This window comes from Cavia porcellus, unplaced genomic scaffold (genome assembly GCF_034190915.1).
Source record: "Cavia porcellus strain 051 isolate PalLab524CR breed Dunkin Hartley unplaced genomic scaffold, mCavPor4.1 scaffold_8, whole genome shotgun sequence".
NCBI classification, from domain to species: domain Eukaryota; kingdom Metazoa; phylum Chordata; class Mammalia; order Rodentia; family Caviidae; genus Cavia; species Cavia porcellus.
In genome coordinates, this window is record NW_026947491.1 from 14,977,311 (window position 1) to 14,990,782 (window position 13,472).

The 13,472-nt window shown below is 45.6% G+C and overlaps 1 protein-coding gene across 3 annotated transcripts in view; it reads left to right on the forward strand.

The window, feature by feature from the left end:
• Positions 1-13,472, forward strand: part of Rnf144a (ring finger protein 144A) — a 97,009-nt gene that overhangs the window by 13,771 nt on the left and 69,766 nt on the right. For all 3 annotated transcript variants that reach the window (XM_063254423.1, XM_003464945.5, XM_063254422.1), the window contains exon 2: positions 3,151-3,346. The gene's annotated coding sequence lies outside the window, so the exon portion shown is untranslated. The remainder of the gene's footprint in view (positions 1-3,150; positions 3,347-13,472) is intronic.

Below are 13,472 nucleotides of genomic sequence, written 5' to 3' on the forward strand. Positions count from 1 at the left end.
CATAAATCTACCTTGTTGTTTTTCCCATTAAATAGTCAAAGGAATTGCTTCCTAAGTTCTTTAAAGTGGGTACCGTTTATCTCACTGCTCTAAATAAACTGTTATTTTCTGAGGTAGTGCCTCTGTTACAGTGCACTTCTGAGTTTGTCCCAGATTTGGTGTCATGGCAGCTGGTGACCCAGGACTCACCATCATTTGCGTGCATGATTTCTTCAGATGAGGAACGAGGGCAGAGTTAGCGAAGACCTTTCATCACAAGAATGTAAGGGGAAAAAATCTAAGTAATTGATAACCAATGAGCCAGTGCCTGTGCTCCAGAGCTGGGATTTGACAAATGATCTCCAGTGCCAAAGAGTGAGCTTTACTTTCCCCCAGAGGAGGCAAACGTGGAGTAACTGCATGCAGAGCATCTCGCCGGGGTGACTGCAGCCCTGTGTTTCCCAGCACACAGGACGGGCAGTATCGCCGCGTGCAAACAGAGAGGTGCTTTATTGCTCCAGACAAGCCCTCCATTCATGTCCACGCCAAGCCCCTCACACAGGCAGAGGCCTCTGTTCACGGCGCCGTATGCGCTGGGCGGCACAGAGCTGTTCTGTCCGCTGAAATACTAATTTGCAAACTCAGCAGTCACTGAAAAACAGCCCTGGCTTCCTCCAGAGATGGAGAGACCTGCAGAGAGGCAGAGGGATTCCTTTGGCTTCCTGCTGTCTGCTTGCCAGCAAGCATTGAGCCCGCCTTCTGAGCAGTGGTGTGGGCAGCAGTGCCAGGCAGGTGTCACAGGAGCTGAGATGCCACTCCCTGAGCACAAGTGCAGGTCTGAGAGGAGGAGCTGGGAGGTCTACACTGAGCCAATACCTGTTGGATGCACAGGAAGGGGCCTTTTGTGGGATGCTGGTTCAGAATTTGATGTGTGATACTCAGGATATTCGATCCGTCATGAGAGAAAAGAACAGTGTTTCTCTCTCACTCTGGGAGATCATGGGCAGCGTGTGCTATATCAGAGCCCTCTAGCCACTGAAACTAAATGCAGAGTGGGGGAAAAGTCCAAATGGGAATAAAAGGAGGGGTAAACATCCCTTTTAGTCCAAAGTAATTAGTGGGTTTTTTCTTTTCTTTTCCTCTTTGAGTTCTCCTGGAGAAATTCTGTGTGTTCAGTTATGCCCACAAATGCATTCCTAGAAATTGCTTTTGCTCATGCCATTTCTTTCTGGATGTAAATCACACACGTCTTTTTACATGGCCTCATGTGGGACCGGCTTCTTCTCTGCCGCATGGTTTAATACGTGGTTCGTCTCTATCCGTGTCCATTTGATTCATGGCTCTGCAGTTTTGCCCTTGCAAAGCTTCCAGACCTTACTGTCCCTGTCCTCCTCTAAGTCATGTGCAAACTCCAGGCCTCCTCTGCAGGTGCTCTAGAGCTTCCTGCTGGTGCCTCCTGCAGCCTCCGTGCCTCTGTGCACCGGGTCCTCCTAAAGCTGTGACCACCAGTTTTTCCTGGGTCTCCTCAATCTAGTTGGCCACCTGCATCTATCTCGCTCCTCCTTGCCGTATTAAATCCACGGGTTTGAACATCTTTGCCCCAGCATCCTGCTCCTCAAGCCCCATTCCCTGTTCTTGAAACTGACTTTTTATTCCAGAGCTTTAAAAATATTCCTGCCCCTTGGAGACCTTGGGTCCTTGTCCCTGCCCTGTCTACCTCAGAGCTCTTCTTTCTGTAATGTTGTACTTTTTCCTCCATCATTATCTGGAGCAAACCCAGCTTTTACTAAATCCAGGTCCCCCTTCCTGGAAAGCTGTACCTAAGCTGTAGCTAAGTAGGACTAAAAGTGACACCCAGCCTGACTCCTGGACATTGCATTGGTGGCCTGAGGTCTTGAGGTCCTGTTGTGTCCCCTGGGTTACCAGAAGATGCTTTCCAGGTTGCCTCCTGTCCTGCTGGCCACCACACATGCCCTTTGCTGCATCTGGGTGTCCTGCTGTTGGACAGACCAAGGCTCTGTAGACCACTGCTATCCTTTGCCTGTGATGCCCATGCTCAGGTGAGCTCCAGACATAGCCATGTAGATGCTGATGGGCCCATGCTGTCTGTTGCCAGGGCAACCTAGAAGCCCTGTGCATCTGGTCCTCATCTGTGTGCATGACGCCAAGGACCCAAATCATGCAATTGCTCAAGGTAAACCCCGGAAGCACCCTCCCTTCTTTCTCTAATACTATCAGCTGCCCTTGAAGTGACCTTAAGAATCCATAGGGAATTACATTGAATCAATTAATGATCTACTAATTTTGGGACTATTGCTATTGTAACAAGCGATATTGTATTGCTATTGCAGTAATAGTAAGCCTGTCGTTCTATGGCTGTGGGATGTTTTTCTGTTTATGTGGGTTATCTTTAAGTCCTTTAATGATGCTTTTGAGGTTTTCAGTGTTTAAGTCTTACATTACTTTAGTTAAATATGTTTCCAAGGATTTTATTGTTCTTGGTGTTGTTTTAGAGTATGTTTCATGTAAAAACATATATTTATTTTTATCCATTCTACCAATTCCTTCCTCTTGCTGGCAATGTTTATGCCATTTAATGTAATTACTGAGAACGTGGAATTTATGTTTGGCCTTTTGATTATTCCTCCCAGTAATCCTATGGGTCTTTTAGGATTTTCCCATCTGTTCTTCCCTTTGCCTTTCTTTGGTTGTTATTAAATCACTAGTTTCTATTATATCTTCTTAATTCAGTTTGTGTTTCTGATTCTATTATATCTTTTGGAGGTTTTTTTTTTTTTTTTTTGTCGTGGTCACCCTGGAAGTTGGGCCTTGCTGTGGACTGAACCGATTCCCATAAAGGCCAAGCTGAGTGGTCTCAGATGCAAGGCGAATCAGGAATAGTTCATGTTCTGAGAACTGTCTGTTGGTGATTTATTTGTGAATGTCTTGGTAGATTTGTTCTTTTATTTAGTAAACCTTAGTCCCCCTCCCCTGAAATGCTACGCTCTGCAGCTATTTAGTGTAGTGAGACTTTTAATAGCTACATCATGAGCCTTCCCTTCAAGCTGGCAGATAGAAGGGTGACAATGGGCACGGCTCTGGCACCATCGCCTTGCCACCCTCCCCCAGCCTCTGTCCTCTGACTGCCTGTTGCCTTCTCTTGCTTCCCAGGTACCTTGCATCCGGTTGAGTCAGATGCTCCCAAGACTCCCAGTTCCTGGTCCGGAGGGGCCCCTGGTACTGGCGACCTCCCCAGCCCCATGCTTGTGCCCTGTGTGAAGGAAGCATCTTTGAATATACAGAAGCTGAGCAGGACACCAGGCCTGGCCGCAGGACTCTTCCTTTCCCCGCTCCAGACCGCCCACAGGTAATGGAGGGTTTGGAAAGTGGGGCTAGGAACCTTCTGTTGTCTCCTCTCAATGCAGTGACTGTAACCTGGCTTATGAAGATGCTCTGTTCCTCTTCAGCCTCAGCTTTTAAGGTGATTTCTTAGCAGGTCTCTCTGAGTTTGAAGGGCTATCCTCAATAAATTAAGCTACTGGGGAGTTAATGCTGTTTCTTCCTTTTATAAAAATATATCCATTTGGGAAGCCTACAGATGTATCCACACAGGGGTCTACAAGTTTATATGTCTGCTTTTGTGAGTCTACAAATGTGTCTGTGTCTTCATGCATCCATTTGTATACATACATGGATCCATTTGCAGTATTTCCATTAGGAGGACTTGGTAGTATACCTATCCCCTTGTTTCCTTTTATTTCCCCTTCTACTCCCCTCCTTTTTGTCTCCTAGCCTCAGATCTCCTTTCCATCTCCCCAGTCTACTTCCCTTTTCCTGTCATGTGTCTTTTGCTGTTACTTTGGGGTCCTCATATAAGAGGATATAAAATACTGTCTGTGTGTGATTTATTTCACTTAACATGGTCTCAAGATGCAGCTGTTTCCCCCCAAACATATTCCCCCCATCAGACATACTCTTGATGACTGTGTAGTATTCCACTGCTTATCTGTTCCACATTTTCTTTGTCATAGAATAGTGCTTTCCTGTGATTTCCACAAGTCCTCAGCATAAGGATAGCATTGCTAGCCATGTATTGGAGGCAGGACACAGGCTCAGGAGGTTACATCATCTAGGACCCACCTGTTTTTGAGGACATACATATTAAACCCTGTTGTGTGAAATTCTAAGTCAGGACATCTAGGAGCACAGCTGCAGGTGGGCCTGGTATGAGGGAGACTTTGCTGCTGCTGGAGGTGTATGTGGAAGCCAGGTGGGCAGAGGGGCCAGAGACATGGTGCACAACTCACGGCTTGAAGAAGCCTTTGTGTTTCATAGCAAGGCTTGGCTATTGTTGAGAAGAGAAAAAGTAGACCCAGCCTCACAGGAGACTCCAGTTGTTGCTTTAAATGGGGCAGTCAGTTCCTCAGGTAGGATTTAGACTTGAGATCTTCCTGCCTCAGTCTCTCTAGAGTGCTATGTTGAAGTGACAGGTGCGTGACACTATCGCTAGCTCATACAGAGTTAGAGCACAGGAGGAAGGAAGCTGCATTCCCTCTCCAGGGCCCATTCTGGCCTCTGAGGTGGAAAAGACTGCAGGGATGGAGGACCAGGGTAGTGCAGAGGAGACCTGTCCTCCAGGGAACCGGGGAGGGACAAAGTCAGAGTGTCTTGTGGGGGATGGTGCAAAAGGAAATATGGCCGCTTTCTACGTATATTTTGAAGACAGAGCCCATAAGGTACCCGGATAGCCAGGCATGCTTGTACATGTCTATAATCCCAGTACTCTGGGAGGCTGAGGCAAGAGTATAACAAATTCAAGCGTAACTCGAACAACTTGGTGATTTAGCAAGGTTCTGTTTCAAAACAAAAATGAAAAATTCTGGAGGTATAACTCAAGGAAAAGAGCCTGACCTCAGCCCTCAAGACTGAAAAGAAACAAGGAAATAAAAGTAAAAAATAACAAGAAGACACCTGGTTAGAGTGGTTGTGGCTGTGAGAAGTGGGGGAAAGTCTGTCCACAACGCCCAATCCATCTGTCCGTCTGTGTAGTCAGATCCAGGTGTTTGATGATGATTATCCAGGTGGAGACACCATGGAGGACAGTTCTGTCCAAGGTGAGCGAGATGGATGGGATCCCAGGGAGAGGGAAGGTAAGGATCAGGACCAGGAGGACAAGTGGGGAGGACGGGTTAACCAAGGAGACTCAGAGGTGCCTGCAGGGCAGATGAGAAGCACTGGAGGTAGTTAGGGCGACTCTTGCAAAGTTCTGCTGCCAAAGGAGTGCAGTGTGGAGCGGGGTCTGGTGGGTGTGAGGCCAGCCCTGTCTGGCTGGAGACGTCTGCAACTGGGGTGACTACATGGAGGATGGCAGCTGCCAGGGTCACTCCTGAATGTGAGAGAGGTGGGCTGGGATTGGACAGTTGCTGGGGCCCACCTGTGAGGTGCAGGCCGGGACTCTGCTGTCCTTGGGGTTCCTGCTTCCTCTGTGGGGTGCACAGCCTGCATGATGGCAGCTCCACTGCAGGCGAGAGCTGACCCTGGGAGCGGGATGCACGTGGTGGGTCCAAGGCTGAGCAGAGAGGGATGCAGTGTGCAGGAGGCTCCACGGTTCCTTCCCCAGTGGCGCAACTGTAGTGCCTCTTCATTTCTGGACACCAATTCTACACACCCACGTTACTCCCTGACCCTTGCGGTGACCCCAAGGCTTTTCCCTGCCACTGAGTCATGTGGTCAGGAAAGCTGACGCTGGGGCCATTCGAAGCTGTGTCCTACTCCCTTTTCCACTGCTTGGTGACCTTCGATCTCTTTCGACCTTAACCTTGCAGCATGAAGGAAGCCCTCTGTCTTCAGGGTTCCCTGGGTCCGAGACAGGTGCTTGGCTGCTCTGAGGGCAGAGGTCAGAGCCGTGGGAAGCACAGGGCAGGGGCACTTGGAGTCCAGATTCCTTCCAGTGTCTGCCCACGGGGTGTTCCCACCCCCACCCAAGACTTTGTGTTTGGGTGTCCCCACCCCCGCCCAAGACTTTGTGTTTGGGTATCTGACCTGGGCAGATTCCCTGAGCTGTGAGACAGCTCTATAATCACAAAGGGTTCATGTGGAAGAGGCCCGCATGCCAGCTATGGGCATTCCAGAACCAAGAAAAATATGGTTACATGTTTAGGATTGAAGCAGAACAGCTTTCTTTGGCTCTCAACACCCCCCCGTTCATGCTTCCGTGATTGAAAGAGCTGAATCAGAAAGAATGTTTTTGAAATATAATTTTTTTTCCTCCCATCACTGGTTAAATAAAGGAACGTTGGCTTGGCCTTTCACGTGGTTCGGCCTTGGAACAGCTGGGAATCAGAGAACAGCAGCTGTTTGTCCCTGGCTGTGGCAGAGCTGCCTGGGCAGCTCGTCCTGTCCAGTGAAGGTCACTGGAAACCGCTGGCCAGGAATGCGGCGTCCATGTGCGCCGGCGCCCTGGGCTCCCAATGAAGCTGATGTTGGATGTTCTGCTCGAGATATGGTGGCTGCCAGCATGAAGGTTACTTGGTGGGGAGCTCAGATCCAGTTTTCTGTTATGATCATTTCTGGGATGTCCTGGAAGGCTTTGGGCCATTTGCATGAGTGCACCGCTCCTCTAGCCCTGTGTGTGTGTCCTGGGACTCACACACACTTCCCAGGAGCAGGAGACCTTGGAGAAATGTGCAGAAGTGTGGGTCCCTCAAGGGTACGCAGTCATCCTGCAGCTTGAGTCACAGCGTCCACAGTGTCCAGGTACCCTGAGAGCAGGGCTGTGCAAGGAGACCCAGGCCCCAGGCAGTGTCCTGCTTGTCGAGATGTGTTTGCCTTTAAGCAGTGCTAGCAGGCAGGGTCTCTAAACCTGTCTAAGGAGGGCAATAAGAAACAGCTGCCCACTGCCAGGAGGGTGAGTGCCACTTTCATCCAAGACCCTGAGCTTGCTGAAGGCGCAGCAGAGGCTCAGAGACAGAAGCCAGGTGCAGTCTGGGACTCTGAGCTCCCAGCAGCCTCAGGAGTTTGCAGGAGAAGACACACAGGGCTCAGCGCTGCTGCAGGTGGGCTGTGCGGATAGGCTTATGGGATATATAAGAAACTGGAAGGAATGATGACCCAGAAGGACAAATGGGGGACCTTAGCAGAAATAAATGCATTTCTCCTCAATTTCTTTCTTTCTTTCTTTCTTTCTTTCTTTCTTTCTTTCTTTCTTTCTTTCTTTCTTTCTCTCTTTCTCTCTCTCTCTCTCTCTCTCTCTCTCTCTCTCTCTTTCTTTCTTTCTTTCTTTCTTTCTCTTTTTCTCTCTTTCTTTCTTTCTTTCTTTCTCTCCTTGCCTCTCTCTGTCTCTGTTTCTGTCTTGGTACCAGGGAATAAATGCATGACCTCATGCTTGCCACTTTTTTGTTTTTGTTGTTGTTGTTGTTGTTGTTGAGACAGGGTCTTCCTGTGTAGTCCAGGCTCGCCTTGAATTCACTGTGTAACCTAGGATGGCCGCAAACTTGCAGCAATCCTCCTGCCTCAGCCTCCTGAGTCTGGGATACAGGCATGCACTACCATATCTGACCAGTTTTGTTCTTGGAGTTCTCCAAAGGCTAACAGGAAATTGCCCTAGAGATGCGCACACATTTACCAAAGAGATGACAGGCAGCCCTTGCCACTTCATAAATAATTTCTAATTTTAGCTACATTTAGCATCACTTTAGTAAATATTAATGAGGAAACCATTAGTGTTTTGCTCTGGTAATTTGTTATCAAGTGCATAACATGATTGTGTTACCTCACTGTTATTTTTATCCTGATTTTAGTGTGTGGTTTGTGTTCTAGCACATGAATATTACAGTGTTTCAAAAAGCACGCCTCTATAAGATAGAATATATGCACATATATAAAAACTTTTATTTGAATTTTAAAAAAAGATACAAACTTTACTGGTAGAGAGTAGCTATGCTTGGTCTATTTGGTTTGATTGAAAATGTCTTTTACTGCTTAGGTTATTGGAATTACCTAGATCTGCAAATAAGATTGACAAACATGAAACTGAAGCATTTTTATAATAAAATCACATGTTAAGATTTTCGTTTCCAAGCTCTTCCTGAGTATATTGACTTAAACAAGGTCCTTCTAAGGGAACAAGTAATGAGTATAATTAAGTTATTTATAAACTCTTCCTACAGCTTTTTGGTGTGTTTCCCAGAAATTAAGCCTTGAATGAATAATGTCTTGGTATTAAATTCTTGTGTATCTCTGATGGTTTCCAAAGGTTTTCTTTTGCGGAGAAATGTGCAGATTAGATTGTCAGCTGGTGACTAAAATTAGTTTCTCGTTTGCTCTTCTGGGATTTTGAGCTTATACACGGAAAAACTTCAGAGTTGAGTTTTCCTTTTACAGTACATCATCGATTCTGTCTATGCATTGATGTGAAAACATAGTTAAGTCATATCTAAAAAAAGAAAAAGCGATCTTGAATTGGATTTCATTATAAATGTCAGTAATACTTATCTCTTGGGCACCAAAACTTAAGGAAAAAAAACCAACTTGTTTTTAATTTTTGAGTTGATTCTTTAAAATTAAAAAAAGTATTAGTACATGTCTGTAGTACATGGTTGCATTCATTGTGGAGAGATGTACATAAGATGCCTCAATTCTTTTGATTTTTTTCTCTTACCCTTTGCTCCCTTTGAAACATTTTTTGCCAGCATTGGGTTCATTTATTTATTTTATAAGCCCTGTTTCTTGGTTCACTGCAAAGAAAGCTTGTGCCATTCTTTAATTTTCAGTGGAAGTTTACCTTTTAGATCTAAGAAGTATACATAAGTTGTATTTTATTTATGTTGTTTTGATCAGTTGTATAACATAATAATTATAAGAGCAGTAATTTTTTATGCTCAGTCATATAACAATTTTTTAAAAACTTATAGAGTATTCTTTTTAATTTTAAAATAAAATTTTAAAACTTCCAATAGTAAAATATAGACAAAGAATTAGGTTGATATTATGTAGATTTAAAAATTTTGTTGGTAGCATGAGAATGGTAATACGGTTTCACAGAGACAAAGATATGTTATGAAATGTCTGTCAGAGAAGTTTATGCATACTAAATATAAGTGACATACTGGAAATTAACCTTGTTTTCAACTGTGGTTGACTTATTTTTAAAAACACATTTTCCGGATGCCAGAAGTTATATTTTTCAACTATGTATTTGGAATTTATATGCTAGAGTTAGGGTTAGGATTAGCTGTAGAATGTACAAAAGGACTATGTGGTTTTTTAGATTTATTTTAAACTGTACTCAAGCCAAAAACAGAAAAAGAAAGAAAGGAAGAGAGAAAGAAATAGAAAAGGAAGGAAAAGGACAGGAAGGTGTTATGGTTTCTGTTTAAATGTCCCCTCCCCACTAAGCCTCAAATGATAGTGGGAGTGGGCCTTTTGAAGGTGACTGTATCTAGCATTTGTTATTGGTTCATTGCTTAGCACTGAGATTGGTGGTGTGAATGCTGCACCTGATTAGGGCAGGTGGCTGGTATACAACATAAGGGAAAGAAGGAAGGAAGTGTGCATATCCCTCTTGCCTTTTTTTTTTTTTTTGTACTGAGAATCAAACTCATGACCTTGGGCTTGCCCAGCAGGTGCTTAGGCTACTGAGCTAAATCCTTGCTCCTGCCTTTTTTTTTTTCTCTTGTTGCTTATAGCCACCATAAATGGTTGCCCCAGTGCCATGCCACCCTGCCTTGGCGCAAGTTGATTACGGATTGAAACATCCACAAACTGTGAGCTAAATAAACCTTTCCCTTTTTAATTTTGGGTGTTGGATATTTTGTCCCAGCAATGAGAGAAAAATAACCAACACAGAATTTGGTACCAAGAATGGGGTCATTGTTGTGACTATACCTGACCTTGTAGTGCAAGAGCCTTTCAGAATAGCTTGTGGGAAGAGTTTGGAAAAGTTCAGAGATGTTGAAGGAATAGAACTGGAATGCCTCAGGCTGTTCTGTATGGGAAATTCTAGTCAGAGCTCAGAAGACTGATAGAAATCCTGCTGCTAAAGACCAAGTTTAGGAAGTTTCTCCTGGGAAAAAAGATTGTATTGGTTGTTGGACTCCAGCTGATGCATGTTATGGTTTGGCAGAAAGTTTGTCTGCATTTTGCTCATGTCCAGAGACTGCCTGAGACTAAGATGAACGGTGGTAGACTAATTGATCTGGCCAAAGAAATTTCAAGGCAGTCGAATGTTGAGGGGGTGTCATGGCTGTTGTTGGGAGATTTTAGCCAGATCTACGTTGTGAATCAAGAGCAAAGAGCCCAACAGGATGGTGTAAAATTCTGTGAGTTCCAGAAAGGAACCTCCAATAAAGCTATAAAGATAGAGTTAAGATTTCTATTGCTGAGAAGGAACAGTAGAATAGAAAAAATGGCCTGGGGTGCCACAGGAAGTGGTGGGTCTCCACTCTTTGTACCCTTTGCTTTGAGGGGAAAGCCGCAGAGTGCCACGTTCCAAAATAGGAGTGGCTGCACCAGGTTCCAGAATGGCGGTGGCATAGAGATTCTGTTCCTCAGAATCAGGTTTAGAGTCTTCAGTGATCCAGGTACTCAACCCTACAGCCAAGAGAGGGGAAAGCTTGGCTACCGCTCCAGCTGGCAGTAGACATTGACATAATCCACATGGCACAGGTTTTAGGTGCATAGAGAATGCACGAGTTCTGAGGTTAAAAAGGTTTCTATTTTGATGTCAGAAGGCCTGGGAGGCCAGTGTGTGAAGTGTGCCCTTGAGAGGCAGTGTGTGAAGCTGTGAGTGTAAGGCCAGAGGTGCAGTGGAGACCCCCGAAAAGCCAGGAGCGTGGATTTTCTAAGAAAACCTGCAAGGATGGAACAAAACCAGGCTAAGAGAGAAGCCATGGGTGCTACAACCATCAGAAGTGCCATGGTTCAGATTGTTTCAGATGCTGAATATGGAGCACAAGGATTTAATGTTTGCCCTGCTTTTCCTTTGGTCCAATTCCTTTGTATCCCTGTTTGTACACTTTGGAACATTAATGTTTATCTTATGCCACTGAATGTTGGAAGTATTTAATTTTGCTTTCATTTGTACCAGGGCTTACAGTTAGGAGTTTGCCTAGATCTTGGAGGAGACTTGGGACTTAACTTTTCAGCAGTGCTGAAACTGTTAGGAGTTTGGCAATGCTTGGAGATGAACTAAATGTCTTTTGCATAAAGGATGTGTGTGAGTCTTTGGGAGGCCAGGAGTGGAATGTTATGGTTTGTGTCTGGGTCATGAGGTCATGTGGGGTAGTCCTTTTGAAGGTAACTGAATCTAGCACTTGTGATTGGTTTGTTGTCCAGAGCTGGTATTGGTGATGTGAATGCTGTACCCCACCCAGGGGCAGAGCCGGCATACAATATAAGGGAGGGAAGGAGGTGTGCTTTTCTCTTTGGCCCTTTTTTCACTCTTGTTGCTTGTGACCACCGTGAACGGTTGCCCAGTGTCATGCCACCCTGCCTTGGAGCCAGCTGAGGGTGAACTGAAATCTCCACAAACCGTGAGCTAAATCAACCTTTTCTTTCTTAATTTTGGTTGTTGAGTATTTTGTTCTAGCAATAATTGAAAAGTAACCAAGATAGAAGGAAAAGAAGGAAAGGAAGAGGCCAAATGGGGGTCCCTACGAGGTAGTGACAGAGGTGGAGATTGAGAGCCAGAGTGATCTTGAGGAGATTTTATCCTATATAATTTATACTTTTTCATTGTAAAATAAGACTATCCGAAATCATTAGTGAGAGTCAGGTGGATTGAAGGATGCACTGAAATATTAGTCACTTGAATGTTAATTATAGACCAAGATTTATTTGGGTTTAAACTACCATAACAACATCCTGAGACTGGGTAATTAGAAAATCTAGAGTTTTCCTTAGCTTGTGATTCTTGAAGTGGGGAGTACAAGGGCACATGCCAGATCTGCTTGCTCCATCATAACACAACAGAGGGCATCATACAGTGGGGCAGAGGGAGCTGGCAAGCGGGGTCCTCACTGTCTCTTCCTGCTCAAACCATGCTGGAGACACCCCTGTTGTAGCCTCATCTTCTTCTAGCCCCTCCCCACGATCTTCTCCAGAGCCACCAGCATATCCTCTTGGGCAGCAGGTTTATGGCATGTGGACTTCTAGGAGACACCTTCAAGGTGTTGCAGGCTAAAATTAAAAGCAAATGAAAAGGTGTCTCATGGCCCCACCTGGAGGCCTGAGTGAGGCTGGTGTGTGCCTGGCTGGTGCAGCTGTGCCACCCCTGGAAACGATAAAGGAGACAGGCCAGTGCCAGAGAGTTCTGCTCCTCAGCTGCCAGGAGGCTCCTTCTTCGATGGCCATTGCACTCTGATCTCTGCAGAGAGATTATTCTGATGATGCTGGAGGGCTGCAGGAAGTTGGGGTACAGTGAGGGGATGTCTTCCATCACAGCATTACAAGGAGGTTCATTTTATTCCCAGGATCCTAGAGGCAAGCACACTTGGCCCCTATCCAAAAGCCTAGGGGTACAAGAAACAACTTGTGGTAGGTTTCTGCTTAGGGCTATCACTTCTGTCTCCATTGGAGTTCATAAATGGACTTCTATATGTTGTTTTATTAGTTTACACAAGGCTGTGTGAGGTGCAGAGCTCCCTACCCTCCAGCTGAGCAAGCTGTGGCCAGAGGAGGCTTGTTAGGGTGGTGAGGCTTGGTCGTGGGGGTTGTAGCAGACCCTCGACACCTGACCTCCAAGCCTCATATGACTTTGGACCTGATGAATGACTCCCAGGACCTGGGCAGCAGAGAGGCTTAGGAAATCTTGGAAATTGTGTTGATTTAGAGTGAAAATGATTTAAGACTGCGAGACCCTGCAGAATCCAGATAGGCATGGGTGTTGGGAGTGAGATGGGGTCGTTTCTGGATTGTGTGTTTGGAGAAACCCCTTTGAGTGGTGTCAGCTGGTGCTTTGGGTGCTTCAGGAGAGATCCTGTGCCCCATTGGTGACTGCCCCTCTGTGGGCGGGTACATGCATGTTGAGAACAAATGGATGACTTTTCGGAGTTTGGTAACATTGTATAAAGTCCAGTAGTAGACAAATTTGATAGAGGTAGAGGAGAGGTGACAGGGCCTCTGGGTGCCATCTGTGGAGGTATTGGCTATGCAGAGTGACCATGCTGTGCTTCAGAAGTCTCTCCTGGCTTCTTTTTCCTAACACAGGTCCAGCATGGTGGTTAAAGGTGGAGTCAGTCCACCATCACTATGCCCAGAAAGAAAATAAAAGCTCAGTTTCAAAACCTCTGATGGAAGAGCCTGCTGGGATAAACTTTCTGCCATACATAAGAACTAACTGTAAGGATGAGTGGGAAGCAGGAAGTGTTGTCTACCAGTTGTCCCAGAAAGAAGGGAGGGATGATTCTGCTTTAGGGGACTTGAAGAGGGGCAACAGGTCTTCACAGTACAGCCCTCTGAGTCTATGGGTTCTATGTTTGTGGATTCAACCAATG